The sequence below is a fragment of the Panthera uncia genome (genome assembly GCF_023721935.1).
Source record: "Panthera uncia isolate 11264 chromosome C1 unlocalized genomic scaffold, Puncia_PCG_1.0 HiC_scaffold_3, whole genome shotgun sequence".
Classification (NCBI taxonomy): Eukaryota; Metazoa; Chordata; class Mammalia; order Carnivora; family Felidae; genus Panthera; species Panthera uncia.
In genome coordinates this window covers 93,023,737-93,044,229 of record NW_026057584.1, presented here as the reverse complement: position 1 = coordinate 93,044,229, position 20,493 = coordinate 93,023,737, and the positions used below count along the sequence as shown (strand labels likewise).

General features: G+C 34.6%; 1 protein-coding gene across 14 annotated transcripts in view; it reads left to right on the top strand.

Moving 5' to 3' along the window:
- The window catches only part of R3HDM1 (R3H domain containing 1), a 205,344-nt gene that overhangs the window by 28,261 nt on the left and 156,590 nt on the right, over positions 1-20,493 (top strand). The window contains exons 2-3 of one of the 14 annotated variants that reach the window (XM_049615696.1): positions 5,421-5,531; positions 9,399-9,471. The exons of 11 other annotated variants lie outside the window; for them this stretch is intronic. The gene's annotated coding sequence lies outside the window, so the exon portion shown is untranslated. Of the gene's footprint in view, positions 1-5,420; positions 5,532-7,552; positions 9,472-20,493 lie in introns of those variants that run through there. 2 more of the 14 variants (XM_049615694.1, XM_049615697.1) reach the window with 2 other exon arrangements.

Genomic DNA, 20,493 nt, shown 5'->3' with positions numbered 1-20,493 from the left:
AAACCTGCAACAGAAATATATTGAAACTGTGAGTGGTTGGCAGGTTTTTGGTTTTGTTTTTTATTGTAGTAAAATACATGTAACATAAAATTTACCATCTTACCTATTTTTAAGTGTACAGTTCAGTAATGTTCAGTAACGTGTATTCATGTAGTGCAGCCAACACAAGAACTCTTCATCTTGCAGAATTGAAACTCATACCCGTTATACAATAATTCCCCATTCCCCAACTCCTGGCAGCCAGCCTTCTACTTTCTATGTCTATGAATTTGACTGCTGTAGGTACCTCGAGTGAAATCATAACAGTATTTGTCTTTTTGTGACTGGCTTATTTCATTTAGCATCATATCCTCAAGGTTTATCCACATGTCAGAATTTCCTTTTTTTTTTTTTAAGTTTTTATTTTAATTTGAGTATAGTTAACATACATTGTTCTATGGGTTGTAGGTATACAATATTGTGATTCAGCAATTCTATATGTTACTCAAGGCTCATCATGATAAGTGTACTCTTTAATCCCCACCTGTTTCACCCATCCCCCACCTCCCCTCTGGTAACCATCAGTTTGTTCTCTCTAGAGAAGAGTCTTTTCTTTCTTTTTCTTTCTTTCTTTCTTTCTTTCTTTCTTTCTTTCTTTCTTTCTTTCTTTCTTTCTTTCTTTCTTTCTTTTTTAAAGATACTATTTTTAAGTAATCTCTACACCCAACATGAGGCTCGAACTCACAATGCCAAGATCAAGAGTCGCATGAATAGTCTTTTTCTTGGTTTGTCTGTCTTCTCTTTTTTTAAACTTTATTTGTTCCTTAAGTTCCACGTATGAGTGAAATCATGGTATTTTTCTTTCTCTGATTTATTTTGCTTAGCATTATACTGTCTAGCTCCATCCATGTTACTGCAAATGGCACAATTTCATTGTTTTAATTTTTTTTAATTTTTTAATGTTTTTTATTTATTCTTGAAAGAGAGACAAAGCATGAGCAGGGGAGGGACAGAGAGAGAGAGGGAGACACAGAATCCAAAACAGGCTCCAAGCTCTCAGCTATCAGCACAGAGCCCAACACGGGGCTTGAACTCACAAACTATGAAATCATGACCTGAATCGAAGTCAGAGGCTCAACCCGCTGAGCCATCCAGGCATCCCCAACAGTTTTATTTTTGCTTTTGTCTCCCTTGCCTCAGGATACATATCTAGAAAATTGTTGCTGTGGCCAATGTCAGAGAAATTACCACCTGGGCTTGTCTTGGACTTTAATTGTTTCAGCTCTCATATTTAGGTCTTTAACCCTTTGCATTTATTTTTGTATATGGTATAAGAAAGTCGTCCAGTTTCATTCTTCTGCATGTAGTTCTCCTGTTTCCCCAACACCATTTGTGAAGAGACTGTCTTTTTCCCATTGCTTATTCTTTCCTCCTTTGTCAAAGACTAACTGACCATATATATAAATGTGGGCTTATTGCTGAATTTTCCATTCTGTTCTATTGATGTATATGTCTGGTTTTGTACCAATACCATACTGTTTTGATTACTACAGGTTTATAATACAACATGAACTCTGGAATTGATGAAATAAATTGAAGATGATGCAAAGAAATGGATAGATATTCCATGCTCATGGATCAGGAGAACAAATATTGTTAAAATCTATACTACCTAGAGTAATCTGCCGATTTAATGTAATCCCTATCAAAATACCAACAGCATTTTTCACAGAACTCAAATAATCCTAAATTTTGTATAGAACCACAAAAGACACTGAATAGCCAAAGTAGTCTTGAAAAAGAAAAACAAAATTGTAGGTAATTTCCTTCTTTAAGTCTGAGTAATACTCTGTTGATGTATATATTACATTTTGTGTGTTTGTTCATCTGTTGCTGGACATTTGGGTTGTTTCCAGCTTTTGGCTACTACGAATAGTGCTGCAGTGAACATGAGTATATAGATACCTCTTTTAGAACCCACTTTCAAGTTTTTTTAGGTATATACTCAGAAGTGGAATTACAAGATCATATAATAATTCTGTTTTTCTGTTTTTGTGGATTCACCTTGCTGTTTTTCACAGTGCCTGCACCGTCTTACGTTTCTACTAACAATTCGCAGGAGTTCTAGTTTCCCCACATTCTCACAAAACTTCTTATTTTCTGATCTTTCAATAGTAGATACCCTAATAGGTGTGAAGTGGTATCTCTTTGTGGCTTTTCTTTGCATTTCCCTAGTTTGTGATGGTGAGCATCTTTTCACGGCTTATCTTTTGTATACCTTCTTTGGAGAAATTTCTATTTAAGTGCTTTGACCATTTTTTAGTGGCATTTTCTTGTTGAGTTGGAGGTGTTTTTTGTTAATATCATGGATTTGTTTGGCTTTGTTTTAAGCACTACTTTTAAAAAATCAGATGCCGTTATTATTTAATGATACTTAACTGTGTTAAAATGTGCTGTACATGTACCTGGAAGCCTAAATATAGATGCTTCACAAAGTAATAATATAATGAGGAGTACTGGTATTTTTTTCCTCAGCAACAATTGAAGCTGTATATCAGAAATATAATTAGATACTATTCCGTTTCACATTTTCAGAGGACTGAGTTAGACATTGGAAAATATATGTTGTATGTGTTTTTTAAGACATTAACTTTACTCTTCAGTCAATAAACCAATCTAAGAGCATATTATAATTACACATTTTTAGTCTAAATTAGTATTCTGTCTTAATTGGTAAAGCCGTTTTTAAGATGCATTATAAACTTTTAGGATTTCCCAAGTTTACAGTTAAGTCATATTAAGGTTGAAAGTATCGGTCATCTAAGGAATACTGATACTACAATTCTGATGTCCTTATCAGTTGACTATTTCATAAATATTTTAAGCTTCACATCTGGAAGAAGTTCAATATTTGTTTAAAAACGTTTTCATTTTTGTTTCTAGTCTTCAAAACTTAACAGTGTTGTATGAAAGACATTTGTATTTCAGATGAAATTAACATTCACCAAGGTACAAATGAAAATAAAACAATAGATGAAAAAGTTGAAAGCCAATGTACTGCCAGAAACTTCTGAAATGTAGAGGTTCCTGGGCGTGCCTGGGTGGCTCAGTTGGTTGTGCCTCTGACTCTCCATTTTGGCTCAGGTCATGATCCCAGGATCGTGGGATCAAGACCCATGTCTGGTTGTGTGCTGAGTGTAGAGCCTGCTTAAGTTTCTCTCTCTCTTCCTTCGGCCCTCTCCCCCACTTGCGCGCGCTCTCTCTCTCTCTCTCAAATAAACAAAAAATAAATAAATTGGAATATATCCTTTTTTAAGAATAACATTTCTTTAAGAAAACCTCCACTTATATTAGCTTCCTTACAATTCTGTGAAGAGGAACAGTTTATGAGCCAAGCCATCTGATAACAGTAAAGATCTGAGGCTTTTGTTTTACTGGAAAATGTTCCTAGCTGTATCAGTAGGAATCGTGGTCCATGGAAAAGGCATTTTGACAGAGCAAAATCTAATTTTAAAGGGAAATCTAAGACACAGCTATGTCCTTTCCTTCCATATCACCTTTTGTAAATCGTAATTTTTTTTTTTAACGTTATTATGGGTAGAATCGTAACCCCACCCACAATGTAAAACTCCTATGTTGACGTGCTAACCCCCGGTACATCAGAACATAACCTTGCTTGGAATTAGAGTCATTGCAGAAATAGTTAAGATGAAGTCCTACTGGAGTATGATGAGCTTCTAATCCAACATAACTGATATCCTTACAAAAGGTAAAATTTGGAGATAGAGGTTATACAGGGAGACCACCATGTAAACAGGAAGACTGCCATCAAAAGTCAAGGAGAGACTCCTGGAATAGACCCCTCATAAGGAACCAACCTGCCAGCAACCTTGAATTTGGACTTCTAGCCTCTAGAACTATGAGACAATATATTTCTGTTGTTTATGCTACCCAGTTACAGTAGTTTGTTGCAGCAGCCTTAGCAAATTAATACAAATGTGAAATGATCCATATCCTCCTTTGTGCTGATGACATAACCCTGCTGTTGCATTCAGGAATGAATTTGAAAAGCAAATAGACAACCTCAGCCATCAAGGAAATGCAAATCAAAACCACAGTGAGGTACCACTTCATACTTAACTGTCTATAATCAAAACATCAGATAATAACAAGTGTTACTGAGGATGTGGAGAAACTAGAATCTTCTGCCACCGTGGTTATCGAAATGGCCCAGCCGCTTTGAAAAACTGCCAGTTCCTCAAATGGGTAAACATTTAAATGATTGAACATGAGTTACCATAGACCCAGGAATTCTACTGTTAGGTATATAACCAAAAGAAAAAATGTAAGTTCACAGAAAACTTATACATGAGTGTTCACAACATTATTATTTGAAATAGTGAAAAAGTGGAAACAACACGTCTATCAACTGATGAATGAACAAAATGTGGTGTATCCATACAGTGGAAGATTATATGATAGCAAAAATGAAATTCTTGCTACAACATAGATTAATCTTGAAAACATTCTAAGTAAAAGAAAACAGTCACAAAAAACCACATATTAATGTGATTCCATGTATATGAAATGTATAGGTAAACTCTGGAGACATAGAGTAAATTAGTAGTTCCTAATTAGGGGATGATGGCTAAGGAAAATGGAGTTGCTTTTTCAGGTAATGAAAATGTTCTGAAATTGGTTGTGGTAAAGGTGAGCCTTGAATTAGACACTTTAAATGAGTAAACTGTATGGTATGTGAATTATATCTCAATAAAGCAGTTTTTTAAAAGATAGGACACATAAATCATAGTAATTTGTGGTCAGGAGGAACAGTTGAATAATCATTTCTTATACATACTGTATTTCAGGTTCTTTGTAAAATACTAGGTATGAAAAAACAAGAAACTTAAGTTCCTTCTTAGTTGCAGAGACAGAATCATTAACAAATTCTTTAATAAAACAAAAATCAGGGGCGCCTGGGTGGCTCAGTCGGTTGAGCGTCCGACTTCAGCTCAGGTCGTGATCTCACAGTCTGTGAGTTCAAGCCCCGCATCAGGCTCTGTGCTGACAGCTCGGAGCCTGGAGCCTGCCTCAGATTCTGTGTCTCCCTCTCTCTCTGCCCCTCCCCTGCTCATGCTCTGTCTCAAAAATAAATAAAAATATTAAAAAAAAAAAACCAACAAAAAAACAACCAAAAATCAAAATTGTCATGTTGGAGCAACTCACTAGATTTCAGAGGGGAAAAAACTATTAAAATTCCTCTGCTTAGGTTCTCTGGATCTTATGATTTTATCAGTTACCTATATAACTAGATCATATTGCTGTAGCTTTATATAGAAATGTATTTTACCGTTGTAGAAAAGGTGCCACAGTTTAAAGATTGAGTAACATAAAACAGACTAAAACCTAGGCTTATTCCGCCTTTTTTCTTTCCTAATCAGGGATTTAAACCCAACTTGGCTCTAGCTCAAAGACCCAGAACTCGGAGTCTAAGAAAAGTGTCTTTGTCCCACTTGTTCTGCAATGTCAATGAGCAACATAGTTACCCTAAGGTAGTATTTTTTGTTGGTTTACTTCTGGATTTTTTTTTTGGTTGGGGGGGGGGGTGCCTTTTATTTTACTTTTGCTTTATTAATTTGGAACTTATTTATTTATTTTAGTAGTTACCCTTTTTTAATATGCATATTTACTTTTTTAAGCGAGACTGTGTGAGCAGGGTAGGGGCAAAGGAAGTGGGAGTAAGAGAACTCCCAGTAGACTCCATGCCCAGCATGGAGCCCAACCTGGGGCTTGATCCCATGATCATGAGATCACATGACTGTGAGATCATGAACTGAGCTGAAATCAAGATTTGGTCACTTAACTGACTAAACTACCCAGACACGCAACTGTGCATATTTAACATAAATATATCATTTTGTCTAATTTTACTTCCCAAACAATACCAAGGGTCTTTGAACTCTTTATCTCTGATTAGTCTTCTGCTTCTTTAATTTTAAGCTTTGGAAATCCAAAGCATACCAGCTCAACAAAAAGAGAGTTCTGTGGGGTTTCTTTTATAATAGCACTAATCCCATTCATGAAACCTCCATGAATTATGACTTCATGACCTAAGCTCTTCCCAAAGACCCTACCTCCTAATACCATCACACTGGGCATTAGGATTATCAAACCAGAGTCCATGATTTGGTCAGTATTTTCTATTTTTAAGGTGGCTAAATGTATTTTAAAAACCTTTAAAATGATAGTCACATTTTAAAAAATATTTTGAATTCTTTTTATGTACTATGACCTTAATTGACATCTTTAGCAGAGCTTTTCTTTACAGATTTATTTCTCTGAAAGTCAAAATACAGCTAAACAAAACTTAAGAGATCACTACATTTTAATCTTCCATTTTCAAAGTGTTTGCCTAATGTAATCTTAAAACTAAGATCCCTTTATCACTGGTGTTCAAGATTTCACAAAATATGTTACTTGTCATTCTTTTTTTCATTCCTTAATATATTTGATATTTTATTCCTTGAAATGTTTTGAAATGTTAGAAAAATCACCGGGTTCCTCTTGTATTTCTTCTGAATTCTTTGATTTCTGTATTTTTTTCCATAAGATTTTGACTTAGATACTTAAGTAGTGCTGAGTCCTTTTGACCTTTGCATTTCCCTACCTTTGAAAACTACAGTCTGCCTGTTTACTATCTGCAATTTAATATTTTAGACAGTTGTTTAGTAGTTGATTGTCTCTTATCACTAGTTGGTTGCAAGATCTGTCCCAATGAATGTTTGAAGTATTCCTGACAGCATTTTATCTTTCTGAAATGTGGAACTAAAATTTATTTCAAGATTTTAGCTTTCTCATAATAATGTTAGTGAGCTTTGTTTAGAAGTTTAGGGGCGCCTGGGTGGCGCAGTCGGTTAAGCGTCCGACTTCAGCCAGGTCACGATCTCGCGGTCCGTGAGTTCGAGCCCCGCGTCAGGCTCTGGGCTGATGGCTCGGAGCCTGGAGCCTGTTTCCGATTCTGTGTCTCCCTCTCTCTCTGCCCCTCCCCCGTTCATGCTCTGTCTCTCTCTGTCCCAAAAATAAATAAAAAACGTTGAAAAAAAAAATTAAAAAAAAAAAAAGAAGTTTATATGTTTTAGTTCGTCTTATTTAATTTCTCTACCTTATTCCTCATTATGTATATTGATAATTGATTATTAATATCTTATAAAAAGGCAGTCTTAGTTTTAATTTCCTTGTGAGATATAGACTGTTAGAATTATTTTTCAGTCTTCCTAATGTAACATATTCTGATATAATTAATTTTCTTTCTTTTCCTGTCATTTGATCTTTAGTGTAAGCTTTAAAATTTTTTCAACGTATTTATATAGTTTGCTATTATGCAGGTATGCTGACTTATCTGGATTTTTTTAAAACTTATTTTGAACTATGAGCTAAGTTTTTAAAGCTTGATATGTTTGTGTAAATGAGTCTTCATACCAAGTAATGAAATACTCACTTGCTAAATGAAAGGAAAAAAAAAGATACTGCAATTTACATCGTTTAGTATGCCCAGTAGATATGGCTGAACAATCTATAAAATATTTTGCTATCATCATGTGTAATTCAGCTTGCAGCTGTTCCATAACTTATTAAATCAATTCAGTGGAAAGTGTTGAGATTTTGAAATGACCAAATTACCAAGTTTTCCCTGCAGTGATGGCATAGGACTTACTTTATTTTTATTTACAAAGTCAGTACATGTACATATTTTTCTGCAAGACCTATCAATTCTTCTGCTCCAAATAATTTAATGTTTAAAATTTCAAGTTTTTGTGAATCATTAGTAACATTGTGGGCATACTAAAAATTGAAGGCTGTGTAAACTAAAGAATTTAATCCAGACATGCTGCAGAAGTTATTTAGGTTTCTTTGTCTTAGTTCTAACTCACACAGAGAGCATTTTTACTTTACCACCAGCTGTGATATGATACATTTCTTTCTAAATCAATTTTAAAACCATTTCATTAAGATTTATACTAGAAATGAAAATTATAGTTGAAATATTTAGAACCATGGAATCTTTGAGTTAGAATAAAATAAGTGAGTTGTGGTGGAGATGTGTGGTGCTTTCCCATACCAGTATTATACTACTTCCTTGGATGTCAGGAACAGAACACTTCCCAGCCCCGTTGTAGTTAAGTGGTGCCACATGAATCATTTAGGAGGGTGGGCAGAAGAGACTGTCACGGAGGGTAGGTGTTGAGATGGCCAAGACACTTGGGGAAGGAAGCAAGGCACAAGGTGGAAATAGCGTGAATCTCTTGAGTCACTACATGGAGGGCAGATAGTGTGTATTTTAGGATTTGCAGGCTACATACCGTTGCTGTCACGCATTCTTTTTGGTTGTTTTATGTAGTTTTCATAAATCTTGAAAAATGAAGAAGCCACTTTGGGTCAAAGGACATACAAAATGGGCAGCGGGCCCCAACATCTGTTGTAGAGAGTCACCTAACTGGTATGAAATGGGTACTGCAAGTGAAACAGAAGTTTTTGTTAATCCTATGAGTTATAGGTGTTAATTGTTACAGCATAGCCTGACTAATACACAAGCGATCTTCTCAGGTGATCACCCCCCACCAGATTATTGAAGAATGCTTCTGATATCAGGAATCTCCGTACTTTATACACTGTGAAATGGCCTGTTCCATTACAGGACAACTGTAGATGTAAGAAATTTTTCTCTTTTGTAAGCCAAATCCTTGATTCCATTTATCTTTTGGTTCTACTTCTGCCTCTAGATAAAGTTTGCTTTAAAGTTGTTTAGGGTGCCTGGGTGGCTCAGTCCGTTAAGCATCCAACTCTTGGTTTCAGCTCAGGTCGTGATCTCATGGTTTCATGAATTTGAGCCCTGCGTTGGGCTCAGCACTGACAACAGGAGCCTGCTTGGGATTCTCTCTCCCTCACTGCCCTTCCCCTACTCATGCTGTCTCTGTCTCTGTCAAAAATAAGTAAATAAACTTTAAAAAAAAAAAAAAAAGGAAGAAAAAATCAGTTGCTTAAGTGGTAAGATGATTAGATTCAGTTCATGAGAAAAAACTGTCAACTTTGTATAAAACAGTAAAGTGATAATTGATAAATTAATCCACTTGTAGCCATTGCTTTTGTTTAGTGCAGATATCTTTCTAGTATTGACAACCATTGTGGACACATCTATTCAGTTAAAGGTAACCAAGTTCTAAAAGAAAAATTGACAAAGTTAGTTTAGAAGAATGGTCACCAGGATGGCTAGACCAAAAGTCTAGAAACCATATCAGAGAAAATGATTAAAGAAATTGAGGATATTTCATTTTAAAGAGGAATGGGCCATCAGACATCATATGGTAAAATGTTTATAATGAAATTCGTCTTTTATCAGTTTTATTTCTTTATCTTCACAGAGGATGCCTAGTGGCTGTTTGTGGAAATAAGGCATCCAGGGTTTGGGAGAGTCTGAAATAACAGATTTTTAAGGTTTGTGGACTTTAAACAATTAGTCCAAAAGTGAATATTAGCTTTTATATTTTATCTTTCTAGCTATCTTTGACCATCATCCCCAAAGCGTCCATAGCATATTTGGTCATTAACTTATTTGAAATCCTAAAGCATATAGTCTACTATAGTATTCTAGCAAAAAACGTGGTTATTATTATATGATTTACTCTGTCCTTGCCAGTTCTTAGTAATTAGAGATCGTGTGGTATTTTCTTCTTCTGTTTTTTTTTTTTAGTTGATTTTCTTCTAATAATTCAGTTTATAATTTTGCTGGAGATTGACCTCACATTTACCAGTTTTTATACAATTTGTTGAAAATTGGGAGATCACTTAGAATATCTAGACTTTTGAAAAAGTTCATCTCCTTAGTTTCATAAAACTTTCCATTTAAGGTTTATGTACACCTTCAGGTTCCTGAAGATGACCTGAACAGTTGAACAGTTGAGATTCTAAGTGGCTAGGTGTTTTCACCTTTTTGTCTCAACCTTAGTGCTATATTTTAGCATCTATCTTTTCAAAGCCAAGAATGTTTAATAAACTAACCTTGTATGGCTGAGGCAAATTCAGCTTAAGAAAAGTAAACTTCCTATTTCAACTGCAGTAAGTGTTCACTATTCATTTTATTTAATTTCTTGTGGAAATGAGCTCTACCTTTTATCTCTTCCCTTACCGCTTGCTGTTAGGTTGGTAACTAGGGTGACCATATGTACCAGTTTACACCTATTGCCTTATTAAAAAAATAATATGCCCCCTTTCACTCTTTCTAGTTTGGACAGAAAATTATATGGTCATCTTCTCTGTCATTCTCTTATGGCAGTGATTGGTAGAAATATCTTGTATTCAAGTGTTTTGGCTGTTTTGGCTGATAAACAACCTGATTCCTTCATTTATCCCTTACAACAGCAAGTAGTCTACAGGGCGATACTTGGCTACCCTGAATCCTTAGCAAGGAGAATAATTCATGAATGTGTCATTGTTGTGTAGGGGTCATATAATCTAATTTTTCTTTATGCTCTGCCAAAGGAAGTATTCGAATTGCCTTTTAATTTAAAAAAAGAAAAATTCGGTCTGTTCTGAAGGATTTGGCACATTTTCTCATTTTCGGAGAATGAGAACTACATGTCTGTCTTGTTCTCCTTTTGCCCCTACTGCTTTAACACTCAGACTCAATCCTCAATGAGGTATCTGTATTAGCTGTTTTGATAGTTAACATATGTCTTCCTTTCCATGAGTGATTTTATGGTACACTCTTTGGCACTTTGTTAGCTATCTTAAATTGGGGGCAAGGTAATTGATATAAAATCATAACAGTTACTTTTTCAGCACTCAATAAATATTAGCCATAACTATCTTTAAAATAAACTGAGGCTGGGTGGAGAAAGTACCCATAGCCAAGTGGAATACTTTTATAACTCTGGTACAGAGAACAAAGACCAATCATTAAAATAAGCTAGCTACGTAGTACTAGCCTTAAAATAATTGTTAATGCTTACCATTTGGCTCTTTATTGTGTGTTTCCGTTTATATTTCGTACCTCTACCTCAGCAGTAAGGTAGTTGTGGACAGTTGCTTACTAACTATGTGCAACGTATTTTTGAGAGGACAATAAGGTGAGTCTGAAAGAGTCACATTTCCCACAAGTATAGATAATAGCATATAGGTTTTTATTAATATTTTTATAAACAAATATCTAATATACATTTTAGAAGACCAGTAGGGAAATACAAATAAAAAGAATGAAAACTAGCCACTAAAAACTATTATTATCCAGAGAAAACCATTGTTAACATTTGGTATGTATCCTTCCCGGCTTTAGAAAATGTATTTTTTGCATTTCTTGGCCAAGTGGTTATCACTAAATTAATAACTAATTCCTTGTTTTATTTTAACAAAGAATCAGATTATTTTGTACATGCTGTTTTTTGGTCTGGTTTTTTTTTACACCTATATGTATCACCGTCATCAAGGCTGCCAATAAAGGAATTTCTCCAGCTTATTGAATGTATTTACATTTGCCCGGCCAGTCCTGCAGTGTGTACAGTTTTTCACTTTTTTAAATTGTACTATGATATATGTTGTAGTTTTTTCTTTAGGATAAAATTCCTCTAAGTAGTCTTCCTGGATCAAACGATATGTTCAGTTACGGTTTTTGATATATACTGCTGCATTTAACCTCCAAAGCTTTTGGACCATTTTTCACTCCCACCAACAGTGTATGAAAGTCCCCATTTTTCTGGGCCCTCCCTGCACTTGGCAGAGTTCTTTTCTGTCCTTGCCAGTGAAAGTGCTATTTTCTGAAACTGGTTTTCTTTAATCAAAAATCTTTAATTTCTTTGCTGTGAAATACCTATTTATTTCCTTGCTTATTTTTCATGGGTATATCCATTTTTTTGTTTGTTTTTTTTGCAAAGTTAAAAATATCCTTTAATAGTATTTAACTTATGTTATCACAAACTATCGCACAGGACTAACTGAAGATTCTTTGTAGGTTCAACAATAAGAATAAATTAGTTTCTTGGCCCATGAAATTTAATTGCAAATATACAAATAGTGAAATTGAACACTTTCTTAAATAATTTATGATTCAGGTATCACTCTTGAGTTTCATTTTATCTGAAAGGTTCTCTTCAACATCCACTCTCCCTAAGCTGGAAACACTATTTAAGGAAGTAGAATACTAGATTTCTTTTTTCTGTTTTTGTAAACTGGGCAGTTGTTTTTGAATACTGTCCTAGGATATGTGTAAAGGTCTTGATAATATTTTGCCTGTTGCCTCTATAGAAAGAGAAGTCAGGAGTATGAGTGGTACTCCCCAGACCTCACAAGATGCCAATGCTAGTGTTGGGACCTCAACTTTGGAAACTCATAAATTTGTTTTTGCTTTTGCTTTACTCACATAAAGTAAAGCAAGTACTCAGGTCATATATGTTAATAAAGTTTACAGAGAATGAATAAATCCAAGTGTCAGATTATTAATTGATTAAAGTTGAGTTCTGCTTCAGTCAGCATTACCCACACATTCTCTCCAGGATAACCTGCATGACCTAGCCAAATTCTAATTAGAAGGTTGTTTGGTAAGCAGGGTGGTTGGTTGGATGGTCTCATAGGAATATACCTGTTGTAGGGAAGGAAACAATCAAATATGTAAGCCTGAGCAAAATGGTTTCTCCCTTGTTGGTATTGGCACTCCTGGCTCTAGTACTTACTTTTAAGATGATGTTCTCAACTTTTGCAAGTATAAAAGAATCTATTTTTAATTTCAGAAAAGTCAGTAGTGACATGCTTGGGATATAGATCTTGCTGTAACTCAGCAGTGTCTCAGTGATCTGCAGCCCATTGTCTGGTAATCCCTGCTATAGTTTAGCAGTCCTGCTTCTCTTTACAGACTTGGTCCAGCTATGGCCCAGTATACTCACTCATAGACTTTAGGTGCTGTTAAACTCCGGAGTCATATTTACAGTGGCTTGATTTATTCCCAGAGATAGATAATTATATTGTGTGTACGCATGCACATACACAAGCTTTTCTTGTGACCCGTACAATGTGATCTTTCTATTACTGCAGGCAGGGGGTTAGGGGCTCACTGTCGCCTGAAGTACTGCCAAGAATGGTAAACCTGATGACACCAGCAGGGCAGTGTCCCTGAGTATATCAGGATGCAGCTATTATATCTTCCCTTTAAAAAAATAAATTCTTTTTTTTTTAATTAAATGTCTAAACTGATAAGGTATTCATAACAGCTCCTTCTCACTGAAAGGCTAAACCATGCCTAAGAATCATCTACTGGTCTCAATTCAGAGTTTATTTCTGGGTATCGTTTTTTTGTCTCTCTTTTTTTTTTTTTCACTCTCTTTTTAAATTTATATTTTCACTGTTTAAAAGAGCCCCCTATTCAAAGGGAATATTGGTGACCTGTTAGAAGAAAGAGATGAGGGAATAAGGAGTTACCTACCTCCTTGTTGCTAGGAGAACAGTTTCCACATAGGGAACCAGCTCAGGTAGGTAAGAGGTCTGACAGTTCAGTTCTGGGATTTCCCTGCCATGAAAGCCAAAGAATGTGCAAAGGGACAGCAAATCATGATCATAACAAACCTCAACTTTATAAAACCAGTTGCTTAAGCCAGAAACTTGAGCATCACATTTATTTTCTCTGTCTCCCCCAATCCAGTCACTTACCAAGTTCTGCAGATTTTACCATGGATGCTGTGTTGTGGGGTTTTGTTTGTTTGTTTGTTTATTTGAATTTTTACTGGCTTTATATTCTAGAGTATATGAACCAGACTTGACCTACTCTGTTCGACAAGAAAGAAATAAGAATAGATGGTAATGTTTGCCAGTTAAACCAATTATGAATGTAGAAGACTATTTAAAAATTACACTATCACAGAGAAATAGGTGATCTATCAAAGTGATTAAGCACATAGACTCTACAGCCAGACTACTCATTTAAAATCCTTGCTTTACCACTCACTAGTTGTGTGTCCTTGGGCAAACCTAAACCTACTTACCTAAACTTTTCTCAACTCTAAAATAAGGATACTTCTATTACTTGCCTCAAAGGGAATGCTTAGAACCTACCTGTTACATAGTAAACCCTTTTTAAGCCTTAATTCATGGTCCTTTTCTTGTTTTTGTCCAAGAATTAAAAGAATCTGTTCTTCAGCTAATAAATTTGAATCTATTGATTATCAATAGCTGTTTCATTTAGTAGGGTATTTGAGATGAGTCATTTTAAAATGTAAGCAACTAAATTATCCTTATTCTCTGCCACTTAAGTTTGTGCTCCACCAATTGATCTCTGGATTAATTCTTTGTTATTTGATATACAAGTTAAGTGATCTGAATGGTGAACGTGGTGTCCAGTCGTAAAGCATTTTCTTCAGTGTCTCTATAATTTAGGAATACATAAGCAAATAGTACTAGGGCCCATATGCTTGGCAAAAAAAAATGATCTTTTATTTGTTTGTGGTTAAGTGATTAGATGGCTGCATTTTAACCAGCCTCTGGGAAATTTATTTTGTTTAACTTAATTTTGTTAGTTAAGAAGGGGATGATAAACACTAGGAAAACTGGTTCATATACCCAAATGGACAGAAAACTTCTTTGCAGAATAAAACTTTTATTGATTATAGTGTATATCCCACACCTAGGGCAAGAATCATTTTCCCCTTACAGCTGTCTGGCTCTCCCAAAGTTGCAGAAATGAGCATGAGAAAATGAGAAAAAAAAATTAAGTAATTCTCAGACATTGCTGTTGAGATCTACAATAAAGCTTTTCACCAGTATTACCAGAAGTCTTGTTGCTCTTGCATGACATCAGATGTACATTTTCATTATCCTAGGTCCTTTGGTCTTTGATTAGGCTTTGCTGTCTCATTTTCAAAACTGTTTTTGATGTGTGTGTCTTTTGGGGCCAAATTTACTTCTGGAAGACTCGTTTACGCAATGAGTTTATCAAAAACTGCCTTTCTACCCCTCAGAAAAGTCAATATAACCTTATTAGCCTTCTTTGACTTATTTCTCTTGAGCCCAAAGATGACCATACATTGTTCTTTAACACATGTCCATACTACCAGAATTGTTAGAATTAATATATATTTTTAGTTAATGAGGAGTATAAAATGTTGGTAATTGTTTTTCAAATGTGTCAAATACAGATAAATTGGATTTTGTCAGAAAGTTTTGTATTTTATAGGACACCATTAAGAAAGTGAAAAGAAAACCCATAGAAAAGGATAAAATATTTGAAAATATTTACCTAATAAGGGACTTGTATATGGAAAATGCATATAAAGAATTCTTACAACTCAGTATTAGACACATAACCTGATTTTTAAATGGGCAAATGATCTGAATAGACATTTTTCCAAAGGGGATATACCTGTGGCCAATAAACACATGGCAAAGTACCCGACGTCATTAGCCATCAAGGGAAATTCACATTAAAAGCACAGTGAGATAGTGCTTTATACCCACTGAGATGGCTCTAATCAAAAAGACAGATGATAAATGTTGGCTAGGACAGAAACAAATTGGGACCCTCCTACACTGCTAGTGGGAATGTAAAACTGTATAGCCATTTGGGATAGTAGAGTTGCCATTTGACCCAACAATTAGACTCCTAGGTATATAGCCGATAGAAATGAAAACGTGTGTCTACGCAAAAAAACTTGTACGTGAATGTTCATTAGCAGCATGTTCGTGATAGCCAAAAGATGGAAACAACCAAAATGTCTATCAACTACAAATAACAATTCATATGAAATGTGCAGAATAGGGAAATCTATGGACAGTAGATTAGTGATTATTTAGTCTGGGTGGGGGTTGCATGGATTAGGAGATAATAGTTAAACTGTACAGGATTTCTTTATGAAGTGATGAAAATGTTCTAAAATTGTGGTGGTAGCTACACAATTCTGTGAATATACTAAAAATTATTGAAATGTACACTTTAAATGGGCAAATAATATGGTATGTGAATTCTGTCTCAGTGAAGTTTTTAGAAAAAATAAAGGTCAGGAGGGCTTCCCCTGAAGACATTGGTGGCCATCTAACTACTGTCTCCCAATTTTCCTTGGAAAAAATATAAGGAGAAAAATATACAAAACTTGAAGACATAGCATAAATTGAGAGATTTAAGCCTCAAAATAACTTTAAGTAAAAAGAAAAAATACCAAATCAAGCATATGAACTCTCCTACTCACTCCTTTTCTGCCTGCTACACAACTTTTGTGGCAAGCAAAGGCCAAAAAAAAGGATGAGGGGCAAAATGGAGAGAGGAACTAACTTGATCTAAACAGTCAGCCAGAAAGAAGGCTAAGTGCACTCTAAAAATTCTAAAAGAAAAAAAAAGGATTCACATCGGAGTAAAGAAGGATTTAAAAATACATACAATTTGGAGTGGCAGCTTTCAAAATGTCTAGCTTCAGTGGAGGAAAAAGGCACATAAGGAAGGGAGATGTCGTCTTTGGCAGTTGGGTGGTGAAGAAATGGTAGAAGCACAAGTAGGAAGTTCAGAATCCAGCAAGAACAGAGAACCACAAAACTTCAGGATTCATGATAACTTCTCCCCCCAGAACAAAAAAAAAAAAAACAGTTGGCTGAAATATCTGGAATTTGCAATATTGACAGAGAGAGCATCATTAAAATAGGTATCTGTAAATAATCCTAATAAAATAGTGTTCAGATGAAAATTCATAGCAGTAGACAGATTCATCTGTAAAAATAGAAGTAAATTCACTTTCCACCTCAAAACAGAATCTGAAAAAACAATAGAGTAAACCTGAAGAGAGCACAGGAAGGAAATGACAAAGATAAAAGAAATTAATGAGGTAGAGAATAGAGAAACAGTGGACCTAATTAATCTATATTGTGAATTTTTTAATTGCTAAAATAGACATTACTAGCTAACTTGATTGTGTAGAAGAATAAAGCAAAAATTTGCAAAATAAGGATGAAAATAACCATTGAAAACAATTTTTTTTAATTTTGAAATTCATAAGAGACTACTTAAACCTCATATCAATTAATTTGAAAGCCTAAATGAATAATATTCTGGGGAAATACAAATTACCAAAATTAAGTGAGAAATTTTAAACAGACTAGTTTCCACAGAAGAAATAAAGAATGTTATTAAGAAATTATCCCGAAAAAGCATCAGCCAAGTTTCATAGAGAAATTCTACTGAACCTTCAAACCTTTATATACTGCTATATAAATTGTTCCAGAGCACTGAAAATTATAGATAACTTCCTAATTCCTTTTATGGAGCAAATGGATTGGTTCTTAACCTGATGAGAACAGTAAAAAATAAAAAGAAAAGTACTACAAATCAATACCCCTTATGAATATTGAAACAAAAGTACTAAATAATATCATTGTTATTATTAGGTAATATGTCATGATCCTATGAGATTTATTTCAGGAATGCAGAGATGGTTCAGTATTAGGATCTATCAATATGATACTCCATTTTAATAATTTGAGGAGAAAAATCATGTATCTCCATTGATACTGAAAAAGCTTCCCAAAAAAAGTTCACAGAGTGCTTGGGTGGCTCAGTTGGTTAAGCCTCTGACTCTTGGTTTTAGCTCAGTTTATGATCCCAGGGTCATGGGATTGAGCCCCATGTCGGGCTCAGTGCTGAGCATGGAGCCTGCTGAAGATTCTAAAAAAATGAAAATAAGCAAAAATTGTTTTAAAAAATACACCTATTCATGATAAAAATAAAACAAACATACCCACTCAAGGAAATACAAATTACAGGACCCTTTTCTAAATAATAAAAAAATCCTTAGTCCTAAAGCCGGAAAGTTTATCTAATGCGAAATACTAGTGGTATTTCCACAATATATGAAAACAAGGTGAGTGCCTACTATCTCCACTAATATTCAGCATTGTGATGGAAATATTAACAAATATAATTAGTTAAGAAATTTATCAGAGGCATGAGAATGGGTAAAGAAGCAAAATTCTATTTGCATTTTAAATGGTAGTAATAGCTAGAAAACCCTCGGGGATCACAGGTAAAACTAAAACAGTAAACAATTCAGTAAGATAGCAGTATATAAAATTAACTTGGCCTCATATACACAAACAATAACCAATTAATGTTCTTTTTCAATAACAACAAAGATTACATACTTAGGAATAAACTTTTTAAAAATTGTGCAAAACCTATATGAGAATAATTTCCTAACATTTTTGAAGGTTACAGTGGTAGACTTGAATAGGACAACTCTACATTATAAAGATGTCAATTCTTCTTACTTAGTTTCTAAATTTAATGCAGCCCCAGGGAAAGTACTAAGAAATTATTTTAAAATGAAGATAGACAATTGCTACTCAGTTATATGGAAAAACAAAGAATAGCCAGGAAGAGACTGAAAAAAGGAGGAAAAAAAAAAACTGCCAGGAGGGACTTCCCCTATCAGTCATTAAAACATGTACTATTATAAAACTTCTATAATTAAAAAGTGTCCTACTGCCACATGAATAAAACAGAACAATCGAATAGGAAGCCCAGAAACAAACCAAGATACAAGTGGAAATAATAAAGGGGACATTTCATATCACTCGGGTAGAAAAGGACTTCTTAATAAGTGGTATTAGGATACCTGGGTAGCTGTTTGTTTGGAAAGAGATAAATCATTTTGCACAAGAATAAATTCAATGTAAAAGTGTTTATACAGATGAACATAGCATTATTCATAATATCCAAAAAGTAGAAACAACACAAATGTCTCGGTTGATAAATGGGTAAACAAAATGTGATCTATTCCATACAATGAAATGTTATGGCAATAGAAAGTGTTGATACTTACATGGTATCACATGGAAGAATCTTGAAAACATTCTAAGTGAAAGAAGGCAGTTAGAAAAGGCCACAGATTGTATTATTAGTCTATTTATGTGAAATGTCCATAACAGACAAATTAGAACAACAGAGAGTAAGTGAGTGGTTGCCAGAGGTTGAGAGAATTTGGGGTAAAGGGGAGTGCTTGTTAAAAGGTACGGTGTTTGTCTTTAAGGTGATGAAAATGTTATAAAGCTGGTAATGGTGGTGGTTGTACAACTCTGAATATACTGAAAACCATATGAATTGGATACTTTAAATGGATGAACTGTATGGTATATGATTTATATATCATTAAAGCTGTTACCAAAGTAATAATAAAATTCAAATTGATAACTTTTCAAAAGAGAGAAAGACCAAGACAGAGATTATACAAGTACTAGAAGAAACATGAGATTTTCTTGTTTAACTATGGTGTATGGAAAGACTTGCTTGCTATGACTCAAAAGTCCAGAAGCAGTAAAATTTGACTTCATAAAAATAAGAAAATTTTGCATGTCAAAAACCACTATGGGAAAACTTGAAAAACAGCTGTAAAACTAGTAGGAGAAAATACTGTCAACATATACCACAGGCAAAAGGCTAGTAAAGAACTCTTAATAATTAAAGGAAAAAATATATATATATCTGCATATGTTGAGAGACAAAGGATCAAAGACATGATAGAAAAATGGGGAAAAGACCTGAAAGACAGCTTACAAACAATATAAATCTGATCCTTAAATTAAAAAAAAAAAAGTTTGGGGCGCCTGGGTGGCTCAGTTGGTTGAGTGTCTGGTTTCAGCTCAGGTCATGATCTCACAGTTTGTGGGTTTGAGCCCCTCATTGGGCTTTGTGCTGACGGCTCGGAGCCTGGAGCCTGCTTCAAATTCTGTGTGTCTCTCTCTCTGCTCCTCCCCCGCTCATGCTCTGTCTCTCTCTCTCCTTCAAAAATAAATAAAAACATTAAAAAAATAAATTTAAAAAAGTTTAATCTCACTAAAATTAGAAAAATACAAATGAAAACAGCATTGAGATAACATTTCTTATTGATCAGATTGATGAAAATTTAAAAGAATGACAGCACATTCTCTTGCAAGACTGTTGGGAAATGGGCACCCTTATTATATACTCCTGGCAGAAATGCAGACTGGCATAGCGCTTCTCCTGGAAGGCGACTGACAATCCCTAATAAATACATATACACTTTTAAACCAACAATCCCACATGTAGGAATCTCTGAAAATAACTCCTCCATATGCACAAATTTACTCATTTTAGGAGTGTTTGTAGTTGCAAAATATTGAAATGTCCATACAGGAGAATGACTGCATCATTTATGGTACACAATAGAGTACTGTGCAGCTGTAAGAAAGAATGAGGAGTATCTGTGAACTGTTATGCTGCAATTAAGTGGGGAAAAAAAAGAAAGTACAAAAGTATCTGTAAACTGTGCTACTCTCTGTGTAAGGAGAGAGATGTGTATACATGTATCTGCTTATTGTGCAAAAAGAAATACAAGAATGATAAATCAAAAACTAACGAAATTGGTTTCCTATAGGGAATGGGTGGGAATGAGGTAGAAAGATTTTTATAACTCTGACTCTTAGGACTCTGTTAATTTTTCAGATGCACTCCAAAAAATAAATAAAAATCAACTCAGTGTG